Source organism: Sminthopsis crassicaudata, chromosome 2 (genome assembly GCF_048593235.1).
Source record: "Sminthopsis crassicaudata isolate SCR6 chromosome 2, ASM4859323v1, whole genome shotgun sequence".
In the NCBI taxonomy this organism is placed as follows: Eukaryota; Metazoa; Chordata; class Mammalia; order Dasyuromorphia; family Dasyuridae; genus Sminthopsis; species Sminthopsis crassicaudata.
In genome coordinates, this window is record NC_133618.1 from 429949168 (window position 1) to 429961421 (window position 12254).

General features: G+C 35.3%; 1 protein-coding gene across 1 annotated transcript in view; it reads left to right on the forward strand.

The window, feature by feature from the left end:
• Positions 1 to 638: 638 nt before the first annotated feature.
• The window catches only part of SFXN1 (sideroflexin 1), a 42349-nt gene continuing 30733 nt past the window's right edge, over positions 639 to 12254 (forward strand). The window contains exon 1 of the mRNA XM_074292111.1: positions 639 to 780. The gene's annotated coding sequence lies outside the window, so the exon portion shown is untranslated. The remainder of the gene's footprint in view (positions 781 to 12254) is intronic.

A 12254-nucleotide genomic window follows, 5' to 3' on the forward strand; every position in this document is an offset into this window, starting at 1 on the left:
AAAACGTGTCATTCAAGAAGTATTTATTAAGTCCTTACTATTCAGACACTGTTCTAAGAGCCGGTCAGAATCGAATGCCCTGAGTAGAGAAGTGCTTTTCCAAGTCAACAAGGAGATGATCTTAAACGTGTCTTCTAGATCCTCATCATATACGATATTCTAAGCCAAAATTTCTTAAAACGGTGGATCCTTATCACGTAAGGGGTTATGATTATCATTAAATGTTTGGTTTATTTATCTATTTTATATATCTATATACCAGGGTCAGGTAAAGATTCTCCAGAGAAAAGGGGTTACAAATTAAAAGAGTTTAAGCCTTGCTCTGCTAGGCTGCATACAATCACAAAAAGAAGGGGGACTCTTTCCTTTTATTGCATTCCTAACGGAGGGAAGGTAAATTTGAACTCAAGTTCTCCTGAGCCCTACTATTAAAGCATTGTTCTCCTGAGCTTAATTCTCGGTTCTTTACTTATCATCTAAGAGCCCAGGGAAAAATTTCTTAACCTTTTTTTTTTGGCCCTGAATTCCATCTCAAAGTAAAACGGGAGGAGTAGGACTGGAAATCCTCTAGCTAACAGGGGTGGCTCCTTGCTAGGACTCGGGCGTGGGCTCAGGAGTTGGGCTGCGCAGGCGCAAGCGGGAGGGAGGAGACTGGGGGGGTAGGGAGGGTAGGGGGGTGGGGAGAGGTGGCACTGACTGGCGGGCTTGAGGCCGTGGGGCTGGCGGGAGCTTCTCTTCCGGGAGCAGTGGAATCGCTTGTAGAGGCTGCGGGAGCTAGCGGTGAGTTGGGCCGAGGCGGGCAGAGCCAGGGAGAGCAGGGTGGAGGGAGGCACCAGCGGCCTGGAGCTTTCTATGGCTAGTCCAAGACCCGGGAGCGGGGACGGGCACCCCCTCACCATTCCACTCCCAGATACCTTGGACAGACCCCACGAATGACTCCTAGACCTGGCGTGGGACTGGAGGGCACAGCTGCAGTATAGGAGCTCCTCTCTCTATCGGCATACCTAGGTCATCCACCCCATCCCCCTTTCTGGCTCCGACAAGTCCTTTCCTGGACTCTGGGTGCTCAGGGAATAGCAGAACGGAGTCTGGCTCCTAATGGACATCCAAGATGGCGGCCGCCCTGGGGACCCCGTGCGACCGCCTGAAGGGGACAGCGGGAGTCGTTGCTAGGTGATGGACCTTGGGGAGGAAAGTCCTCTGAGATCTTGATCTCCTTAGCTTAGAAATTGTGTCCCCACCCATCAATTTACTTTTGAAATTGAAGTCTGAAGAAGTCAGGTGATCTCAATTTGACCAACTTTTATTAACTGTCCACTATATGACATGCAAATGTGACTTTGCTAGGTCACCCTGTTATAAAGGGCAGAATTCACATTGGAATCCAGGTACTCCACGCTGTCCTCCAGGCTGAGGTTCTAATGCTTGAGGGATGAGACCCATTATTGTCTAAGACCTCCTCTGAACATAGGTTTTTTAGTAAAGTGGGGATACTGTTATTTGTAGTACTGATCTGCCACGGTTGTTGTGGAAAAGTACTTTTTTAGCCTTATTTATCATAAAAGTCAGCTGATTTTTTTTTTTTTTTACACTTCCTTTAACAGAGATTTATGTATTGCCTATTATGTTTGGGTGCAGAGTGCAAAAGGAGAATAAAAGAATAAATAAGGAACATCTTTTGCCCGAAAGATGGGAATTTTGTGTTTTAATATTTTGATGTGTTTTTCAATATAATTGTCTTCCTTTGTAATTCTATGTATTTTATATATTTACAAATATTCTAACAAGGGGGACAACGTTAAAAAAAAAAAAAAAAGACCATGAGATATTTTTTTTAAGGTGAAAAATCTGCCCTAGAGGAATTTAAGACTCAGAAATCTTAAAATATTAGAGCTGGATGATGCAACCACTGCATTTTAAAGAAACTGAAGCCCAGAGAAACTTGGTCAAAGTTACAGCAAATTTATTGTAGAGCCTAGAATAGAAACTCAGGTATCCTGATACAGGATTGAGAGCTCTTTCCACTGTACCTCCTTGCTCCTAAGTAGCTAGCTGGATGAACAGGAATAAATTATTCAACATCTCTGGACCTCAGTTTCTCCAGATATAAAATGAGGACTCTGGATTCCTTTAGGTTCTACTATTCAATGATTATATTGTGCATTTATGAATTTTCTAGAAATTCAAAGGCATAATGATTCCTGGGCTGGTATAGCTGGAGAAGGCCTTATAAAGCCTCTGTAGGTCAATAAAAGGATAGGAAATTTTAGGACATCCTTTATTTGTGTTATCCTTTGTAGGAATTGTGAAATACCTATATATGTTATAGTACAATTTTGTGAAATGCAGGTTTTGAAATGTGTCAACTGGAACCTCTTACGTTAATCTTTACAAAGAACTAGGTGATCTTAATGGTTCCTTCTAACCCTAAAATCCCTTGATCCTACATTAGTCTTGTGGAAGCTAGGAGACTGGTTAGGAGAATTTTTGTTCCTGAAAGGCCAAAAACTAAATTACTATTTGGAAGAATACACTTAACCTCATACTGTAAAGTCTGGTGCCTCAGGTTATAAGATAATATCTTTGTTCTTGTAGTGAAATATCAATAAATAATGACCTAATTTTGAATAAAATTAGCTTGATCCTTACATATTAAAGTAGTTGGAATATGTTGGATCAGCTCCTATCATAGTGTAAGGGACAAATGAATTATTTTCGAGTTTTTTGCAGCTGTATACCTTTTATAAATTTTTCAGTAGAATTATTGTTAAACAGCTACTATTGTAGGCAATATTAATGTTGATATTATAGTAGCAACATATTGAAACAAAAGTAACTTCAAAAAAATATTCAGAACTCCATTGATACTAGGTTACCATAAAATGCCCTTCCTGACTTGACACAAAGTAACAAAATGCATTGGTATAGAGTTTAAATACATTGAGATTAAACAAATCCTTTTCTCCAACATTTTAAATTGAGTTGATTTCTCCCTCCATGCCATTTTACACCTTTTTATTGTAGTTTCAGTTAAATACCACAAATAGTTATTCAATACTTAAGGCCCTATGCTAGATTCAGAGAACTTGCAATCTTATAGATTGGTATAAAGGTCATGTATACAAATAAGTATGATATAAATGAAAATAAGGAAAAATCAAAGGAAAGAACCAGATAAACTTCTAGGAGAAATTTGAAGAGGATAGGAACATTCCCCTACAGAGGGGACAGAGTGATATAAGTTTTTGTGAAAGAAAAAAGGGGAAGGACAAAAAAAAAAAAAAAAAGATGTTCCACAAGATTTTGCAAGGGTGACTGTTAAAAATAATCTTTGTGTATATTTTGAAAATTAAAATTATTCTAAGAAAAAAAAAAAAGGAAAAGAAAAACTTTTTTAATGGGAGAGGTGATCCATACTGGGGAAGTGGAATGAATGAGTAAAGACGTGAGTTCCAGTCAAAGGAGGGAGACCAAATAGCACTTTTTGTCAGATACTTAAGAGTGCTAAATAGAATGCTTCAGAAAGGAAATGTGAGATAATGGATAGAGAATTCCCACAGTATCAGAAAGAACTGGATTCAAATATCCCCTTTTTATATACTGGTTATACAGTTCTAGTAAGTCACTCTATATTTTAATGCCATAGATCAAATTTCTTAAACTGTAGGTTGAAGTGCTGTATGAGATCATGTAACTCAGTGTGGAGGTCATGAAGTTTTGACTTATCAGTAAATTTGTTTTGTGTACCTGTTCTATATCCCTATGTACCTGAAGTGATGTAAAATTTTCTCAGGCAAAAGGGGTTAGGAGAGAAAAAATAAACCCTGCCATAAACAACTCTAAAACTACAGAATGCTGAGCATCTGGTGGTCTGCATTGGTAGGCGGAGACTTTTTTTTTTCCTCACCAGGAAGCTCTCCAAACCAATGGAATAATAGGGCTGGGTCCCTCATTCTTCTCTCCTAATGTAGCATATTAGATCTTTGTGAGCAGTGACTTCTTCACTTGGTATTTTTATTCTTAGTACCTAGCATTTAGTAGGCAGTTGAGTTTGCAGTAATATAAAGTTGGATGATTATTCTGTTCAAGTAATGCAAAAGATAAAATAGAGAATGAATATACAAAATGGAGGAATATTAATTATAAGACCAATACTACTATTGTATAGAAGACCAGAGGACTTGAACTTGGATGTACATAAGATCATAGGTCTCAGATAAAAGGAACTTTAAAGTTCAGCAAGCCATACCCCTTGTTTTATAGATTAGAAAGCTGAGGCCCAGGGAGATTATTACCCTATGTGACACAGAAAGTGAACAAGCCAGTATTTGAATCTTGTTCATCTGACTTCCAAGCCCAGAATATTCCTTGTACCAAGGTTTCAATGAGAAGGAATAGCATGAAGGGTTGAGGAGCTTATCTTGTATCAAGTGACTGGAGGGCTCTGGAGAGTGTCAAAAGGATATCTGCTTTTTAAAGATTTTTCTTCAGTGAATTTTTGTGCCTCTCTTTTCATAACTTTCTTGCAACATTCTCATTTATTTTCCCAATTTTTCTTCTACTCTTTACTCTTTAACTTTTCCAGGAATTCTTGCTGTTTTTCAATCCAATTAGCATTTTTCTTTGAGGCTTTGCTTATCGCTGTTTTCACATTATCTTCTACTAATAAGCTTATGCCTTTCTCTTCTCTGTCATCATAATAGTTTTTTATGATCTTTTTTCTTTCTTTCATTGTTTGCTTAGTTTTCAAGCCTATTTCTTGAGTGAACTTTTTGTTAAAGTTGGACTCAGTTTACCTCTGGGTGAAAATGCACTGTTCCAAGCAAGTGCTGGGGTTTTTTGTGCTGCTGTTTTCAGAACTATTCTGAGAATCTGTTAAGTTTTCAGTGCTTCCAAGATGATGTGATGTGGGGAGACATATGGTCATTGCTCTCTGATCTGCTCATTACCAAGGAAGGACTCCTACTACTCTGCAAATACTAGTATTAGTACTCTTTTTGGCTTTGGAACTTTAACCAAGTCCCCTATTTTTCTGTATCTATAAGTGCTGGCATTCCTCTTGGCCCTAGAACTATTACTGGGGCCCCTGCTTGCTTGTGACTGACCAGAAGTTCTTCTCTCCATCCTGAAACTAAGATTAAAAACTGCTTAAATGCTATAGAGTTGCTAGTCAGCACCAGCCTTAGGTGCCCTGTAATCTCTTTCCAATTAGTTAGTTGCTGAATCTACTCTTCTGTTCTGGGCTGAGAGCAGTCCTGGTGTTCCTGCCATGCTTGTGTCTACCCTTGTAAGTAGGTAATAGAACTTTCCTCTGGACCTCCTCTAAGTTGTCTTAAGTTGCAAAAATGTCTTCCTCTTATCTTTTATTAACTCTGCCACTTCAGAATTTTACTTGAAATTATTTTACAGTTATTTAGAGAGGAATGCTAGGAGAGTTCAGCTGGGTCCCCAGCCTCCACTATCTTAGCTACCAATGTTTCATTTTCATGAAAAACAGAACAAAACAAGCAAACAGCAACCACAGACACAAAACTCTGGAATTGCTTTGTCTGATTAAACCCTTTCTATCATTTTGTCCTCAAAACCTTCCACTCCTTAGTTCTTACTCAAGCTATCTCTCATTCTCCAGCTTAAATTTTCCTCTCCCATTCTGTCTTTTACTTGACTATTTTAACATTTTGTTATCTTTTGCTCTTGAACTTCAAGATAATTCTCTGTCCTATTTCTCCCCTGAATTTGCCAAACTGAGCTTTGGGTAAATCCTAGCATTCACTTCTCCCATTCTGTGTTACTGAATAGAACTTATCTCATATAAGCCCTCGTTACATGGGGGTCCTTTTCTGTGTAAGTGGGTCTGAATCCTATAATCCACAGTGGCTGTTTTACTTTCCATTGACTTTCTATCACTTCTATTCCCCCCAAATAAGAGCTACTCATTTTAACTTTCTTCTGTTAATCTTCTAAATAATTGACATGCTTCCCTACTCTTTTTTTCTTTAATTCATTCTCTGAAGAGAGAATATTGTCAGCCCTTGTACTTGTACACTTGATCCCTTTCCCTCTTGTCGTCTCCACAGATATTCCTACCACCATAACACTTTCTCTAATATTTAATCTTTCCTGATCCATTAGTTTCTTCCAGGCCACCTAAAAACCCTCAAATCTTCAGTAGATCCTATCATCTTTGAATACACTTAGCATTTCATTTAAACTACATGAAAAAAGCTTCTTTCATCATAGCCTTCATTTTTTCTCCTCTCACTTTCTTTTAGACCTTCACAGGGGAACTTTGGACCTCCTTGTCCTATCATTACCAAAGATCTCTTAATTGCAAAAACTAATTATCTTTTCTTAAGTTTTATCTCTTCTTTATCTGTAGAATTTCATCCTCTCTGGGCATTCTTTATTCTGGGTTTTCTTGCCATTGTGTTCTCATTGTTTTCCTGTCAGATTGTCATTCCTGTCCTGTCCTTGTCTTGTCCTGTCAAGATTATCATCTTGAATATATCCTCTAATAATGGTTATTCACAAGACTCTATACTGAACCTCATTATATTCTCTATACTTTCTGTCTTGGGAATCTCATTCATTCACTTGGGCTCCTATCCTGATGGTTATCAAAGCTATCTATAAAACCCTTAATTCTCTCCTGAGATTTAGCTCCATATCACTAACTACCTTGGGGACATTTTGAAATGGATATCATGAGCATCTAAAATTCCACGTGTCCAAAGCTTTTTGTTTTAAATTTTCCCCTTGAACTACCCCAAAAACTCTTTGGAATTTCCTTATTTTTTTTTTTTTTTTATTACAAGAACAGCATCTCCATGCTTTCAGTGACCCATGTTATAACTGTGCTGTCATTTTCAACTCCTCACTTTTACTCAACCCACATATCCACTAGTTTATCATATTTTGAGATTTCAACTTCTGTTTTTGCCTTTGGGTCCCCAGATACTTAATAAATAATTGTTAATTGGTTTATTAACTCAATGTTTTGAGTCAGAGTCACTAGAAAAATTAAGGGTTTTAATGAGGGATTAAATTCAGAACACATCAACTTTAAGATGCCATCAGGATCTCAAAATTCTGGGATTGTAGGCAATTGAAAATAAGGGACTGGAGTTCTAAGGAAAGCTTGAAAGTGGGTTTGAAGGTATGTTGAGAACTAGCAATCTATTTAGAACTATTCTTTTAAGATAAAAAATGCATACAATTTTAATATGGAAAAATTATAGATATCTCAGATAAAATACATTTTACTCTTCAACTATTCAGTGCAGGACCCATTTAATTTTTTAACTAACATGTATATTTTTAACCCTGTATGATTACAAAATGCTCTTTAGTTATTTTTTCTATTAATATATTCTATCTAACCTATGGTAGATTTACTGAATCATAGGAATCTAGGATCTCGGTGTTGAAAGGGATTTAAGAGATCATTTAGTCCAATTCCTTTATTTTTCAGAGAAGGAGGCTGAATACTATGGAGAAAAAGCAAATTGTCCAAGATCACACAACTTTTTAATGATGGATTATATATGTTATCTTAGTTATGATAGCAAAGATAAGTTTAAAATTGAGCAAATTTATGAATATGGTAAACTTAGAGAATGTTTTCCAATTTGTAATAAAATTATTGAGGCAGCATGTCATAGCAAATAAGGAACTGACCTTAGAACCTAAGTTTAAGGGACTTTAAATTTATTGACCATGGGGCTCTGGATAAATCACTTAAATCCTCCAGGAACCTCTTTAAGATTAAATTGCAGAGAAAATTCTAGTCTGCTAAGGGAGAGGAATTTCTTCATGTTGAGCTTCCTTTACTGATGAAAGCATAGAGGTTTTTTTAAAGTTAGTTTTTATTTTAAATATAATTTCTTAGCACTTAATACAAATGTCATTTAAAAGATTTTACAAAGATATAATTTTCAATGAAACTTTTAACAGGAAAACAGCTTAATTTTTGCCATAATCACATTGTTTTAATTGAGGAAACACCTTTCAGTTGGCATTAATGAAGATTTGAAATGTCTATTTACCTATTCACAGAATCAAAGAATGTTAGAACTGGATTGGACCTTAAAGATCATCCAGTTCAATTCCCATACTTTACAGATGAGGAAACTGAGACCCAGAGAGTTGTAGGGACTTGCTCATGGTCACAGAGCTAGTAAGTGGCAGAATTCTGTCAGTTATTTCTTTTATTCCCCATTATGCCATTCCTCTACCAAAAAATGCCTTAATGATAATGACAGTGATACTTCTCCACATAGGAGAACTTCAAAATGAGTTTGTACCTTTACCTCTTTGGGCTCTCTAAACCTTTGGAACAGTGGGCAGAAAAAGGATTAAGTTAAAAATTTTCTCAGGCTTTTCATACACAAGTCATTTATAAAAGGTACTAAACATTAACCTGATTCACAACATCTTAAACTGGAAGATATCTTACTACTTATAATATAGAACATTTTAGATGTAAACGACTATAGAGCATAGAATGTTAGAATTGGAAGAAACTTAAAGATCTAGAATTTAAAAGTTTGAAGATACATCCGAAATAGTTTTAAGTCCAGCTCATTCATTTTATAGAAAAAATTTTTCTCAGAGGGGAAAAGACTTTTTTTGGATCAAATTCTAGTCTTTGTCATTGCTAAGAATTGAAATCTAAGGTTCTGACTAAATGCATTGTTCTTCCATCATAGCAGTTAAAGTTAGATTTATAGTTTTTGAAGGAGTTCTCTTTCTTTGAGTTGGAATGTTCTAAAGACTCCAATAAAAATATTATAATTTAACACCATCCTTGAAGTTCATAAAATAGAAGCCTTTTGTACTTCAGTCAATGAATAAGTATTTATTAATTGTCCAGTATATGCCAAATCGGGTATAAAAAAATTCTGGGCAGGGTGAATACAGAGAGGCTTGAAAAGAAATCAACTGATGCTGAGTGAAATGAGCAGAACTAAGAGATCATTATACACTTCAACAACAATTCTATATGAGCATGTATTCTGATGGAAGTGGATATCTTCAACATAGAGAAGAGCTAATCCAATTCCAATTGATCAATGATGGACAGAATCAGCTACACCCAGAGAAGGAAGACTGGGAAATGAGTGCAAACTGTTAGCATTTTTTGTTTTTCTCCTTAGGTTATTTTTACCTTCTGAATCCAATTCTTCCTTTGCAACAACAACAACAACAACAACAACAAAATTAGGTTCTGCACATATATATTGTATCTAAGTTATACTATAACATATTTAATATATATGGGAAAGCCTGCCATCTAGGGGAGGGGTAGAGGGAAGGAGGGGAAAATTAGGAACAGAAGGGAGTACAAGGGATAATGTTGTAAAGAATTATCTATGCATATGTACTGTCAAAAATGTTATAATTATAGAATTAATAAAAAAAATGTAAAAAAATTATTAAAAAATGCTGGGGATATAAAACCAAAAGGAAAACAAGCCCTCTTTCTCAATAATGAAGATTTCTAGAATAGCATTTAGGATCATTTAAGACCACTCTTTAAGAGAGATGAGTGTCAAAGTTATATACCTGTGTTTACTTATATTTTTTATCTTCAGCCTAAAGTTCTGCATTTTATGTTTATTTAAGAGGCAGATGTTAAACCTAAGTTGAGGAGAAAAAAATCTGTGACCTTGACATGAACATTGTCTTGCCTAAATGAGTACTGAATGAACCAGGGGTCATACATGTGCTGTTGTTTTTGTTGCTAATATTAGAGCTGGAAAGAGATCTTAAAATATGCAGTGCCAGTACTAGAAGAAGACTTACAAATCATCTAGTGCAAAATTTCTGTTTTATCAAAATTTGTTTAATTATTTTGGGGAGAACCTACATTAAAAATATTGCCTGTTTCCAAATTTTTGTGACTTTTTTTTTAAATCCACTTAACAAGTCTATTAAGAACTAACATTCTCCTATTTGTCAGTTGGAAATACTTGTACCTTTATGTCAAACTCCAACTCCAGTGAATACCAAGAATGTGAACCTGAATTGAATATCTGAGGCCAGGCTGAAGATATTCTTTGCAATTTTCATTTATTAATCTGAGAGCCAGGGTTTATATCCTTTTTAAACTAGCATTAAATGAACACCAGCTAGCTCCAGATGATGCCATGTACATCCCAGGTTTAATGTGTAAACTGTTCTTTGACTTCAATTTCCACCTTAACTATCAATAACAAAGTACTTATCAAAACAGAATTGTAACTGGCATAGTTGTGATGCTAATCAGTACCAACAGAATTGTAAATAATTGTTATATTAATACCAAAGTATTTATGGAAACAAGTTGTAAATAGCAGAAATCATACCATATATGATTGGAATGATCTGAGTTTAGTAAGAATGGAATGTGTGCTTATATTTTACATGTTTTCAGCTTTAGGGAAAAAAATTTGCTAATACAATTTAGTTTTTTTTCCTCCTGATGCCTTGATAGTGTTGAGAGGTGAGAGATTGTGAGAAAAAATTATTAAATTTCAGCAATGGGAGAGACTTTTTGACAAAAAAGTGGGGGGGATGTTATTTTCACTGAGGAACTATTTCCTAAGTGGGCTGCTTCCTGATTAGGAATTTGCAAAAGTTTAGGTATAGAATCTTAACTTTTATCTAGCCTTCTATTGTTTGGGGCTAGGAAGTTATTAGAGGCTAAATTTCAAATCAATAAAGGATGGTGATTGTTTTTCAAACTAAAGTGATTCCCAGTTTATTTGGAAGTGGGAGATTCCCTTGGGAACCTGGTAGGAGTGTGGGGATCATTTTTAGGAATTTCCCCAGGTCAGGTGGCTCACCTTCCACAAAGATATGGGGACACAGCTCTATTACATCAATAGCATTGAAAATATTTTAGACTTAATATTCTTTTAATTTGATTTTCTAAAAAGTTTATCTATACATTCTTTAAGACATGTAATAAAATTGTCTCTTAATCTTCCTTCTTTCCAAATTCATAGAATCTTAATTCTTTTTTATCTAGTTCAAGTCTTATTAAACTTTTTCTATTCACAACTCCTTTCACCTGAGAAATTTTATGTGACCCCAGGTATGTAGATATATAAAATAGGCATATAAATTAAACATTTACAGATAGTAAATCATAACATCGACAATCCTCACATTCTGTTACATGACCCCCATATGGGGCATGACCCATAATTTAAGAAGCTTTAATTCAGTTCAGAAGTATCCAAGACCCTTGCTTGCTTTATCAACTTTCTATTTTCTAACTTTGGTCATTTTATTGTTTAAATACATGTAATAGACAATGTAGGGTGAGAGAAATGAGGAGACAGGAATATACTATGAGAGTTTTGCTACATATAAATAATTTGATTAATATAATCACTAAAGTTTGAAATTAATGGCTAACGTTATTTTGAACAATATGTGTACTGTATTTCACTTATTTGTTCTCCTCTTCTTCATAATTATAGAATAGCATTTGCTTTTATCTTGATTCATTCACATTCTCTAGAAATTAGAGCCCAGTTTTCCCCTCAAATTAAATACTATTTAGAAATAAAAATAAGGAGAGCTTAACTTTTTTCATTCAACTAATGCATCTTAATTCACAGTAATAATACTGTTTTTAACATACTAATAGGGAGATTTTTAAGTATTAGAAGCAATAATAGTGTTTACTCAATTGGAGGAATGCTGTTTAAAATAAATCCATTGGCTTTCTCCTGGACCTTGTTTTAATTTGTTTCATTTGGGGTTGAGGTTAAGGGTTAAGGGTTGAGATTAAAAAATACTTGTAACTTGAAAAATAAAAATAGTAAATTTTCAAAAATATGCTTCCTGACTTGTCTTTTGACAGTCCCTAGCATATAGGAGGTGTGTGATTGTTAAAATGAATCTTTTCTAGAGCATATGAATTAATCTTAATTAAAAGCAAATGCTTTTCTATAATAATAGATACTAGAGTTTACTGAAGAGGGAGGGAGAAAGCAATATCCAACAGTTAGACCTGTACTTCAGGAAGCTTAATTTGACTACTGAGTAGAAAAAAGATGTACTGGAGTGAGGAGACACTTTTGTCAGGGATATCAATCAACAGTGTATTGTAATAGCCCAGGTGTAAGTTAGTGAGGACTGCACTGGGCGGGGTGGCAGTGTCAGAAGAGAGAAGGAAAAACATGTAGTGTTGCAAAGGTAGATTTGACAGAACTTGGCAACAGATTGAATATGGAAAGAGGGAGTGAAAGAGAAAGTGATGA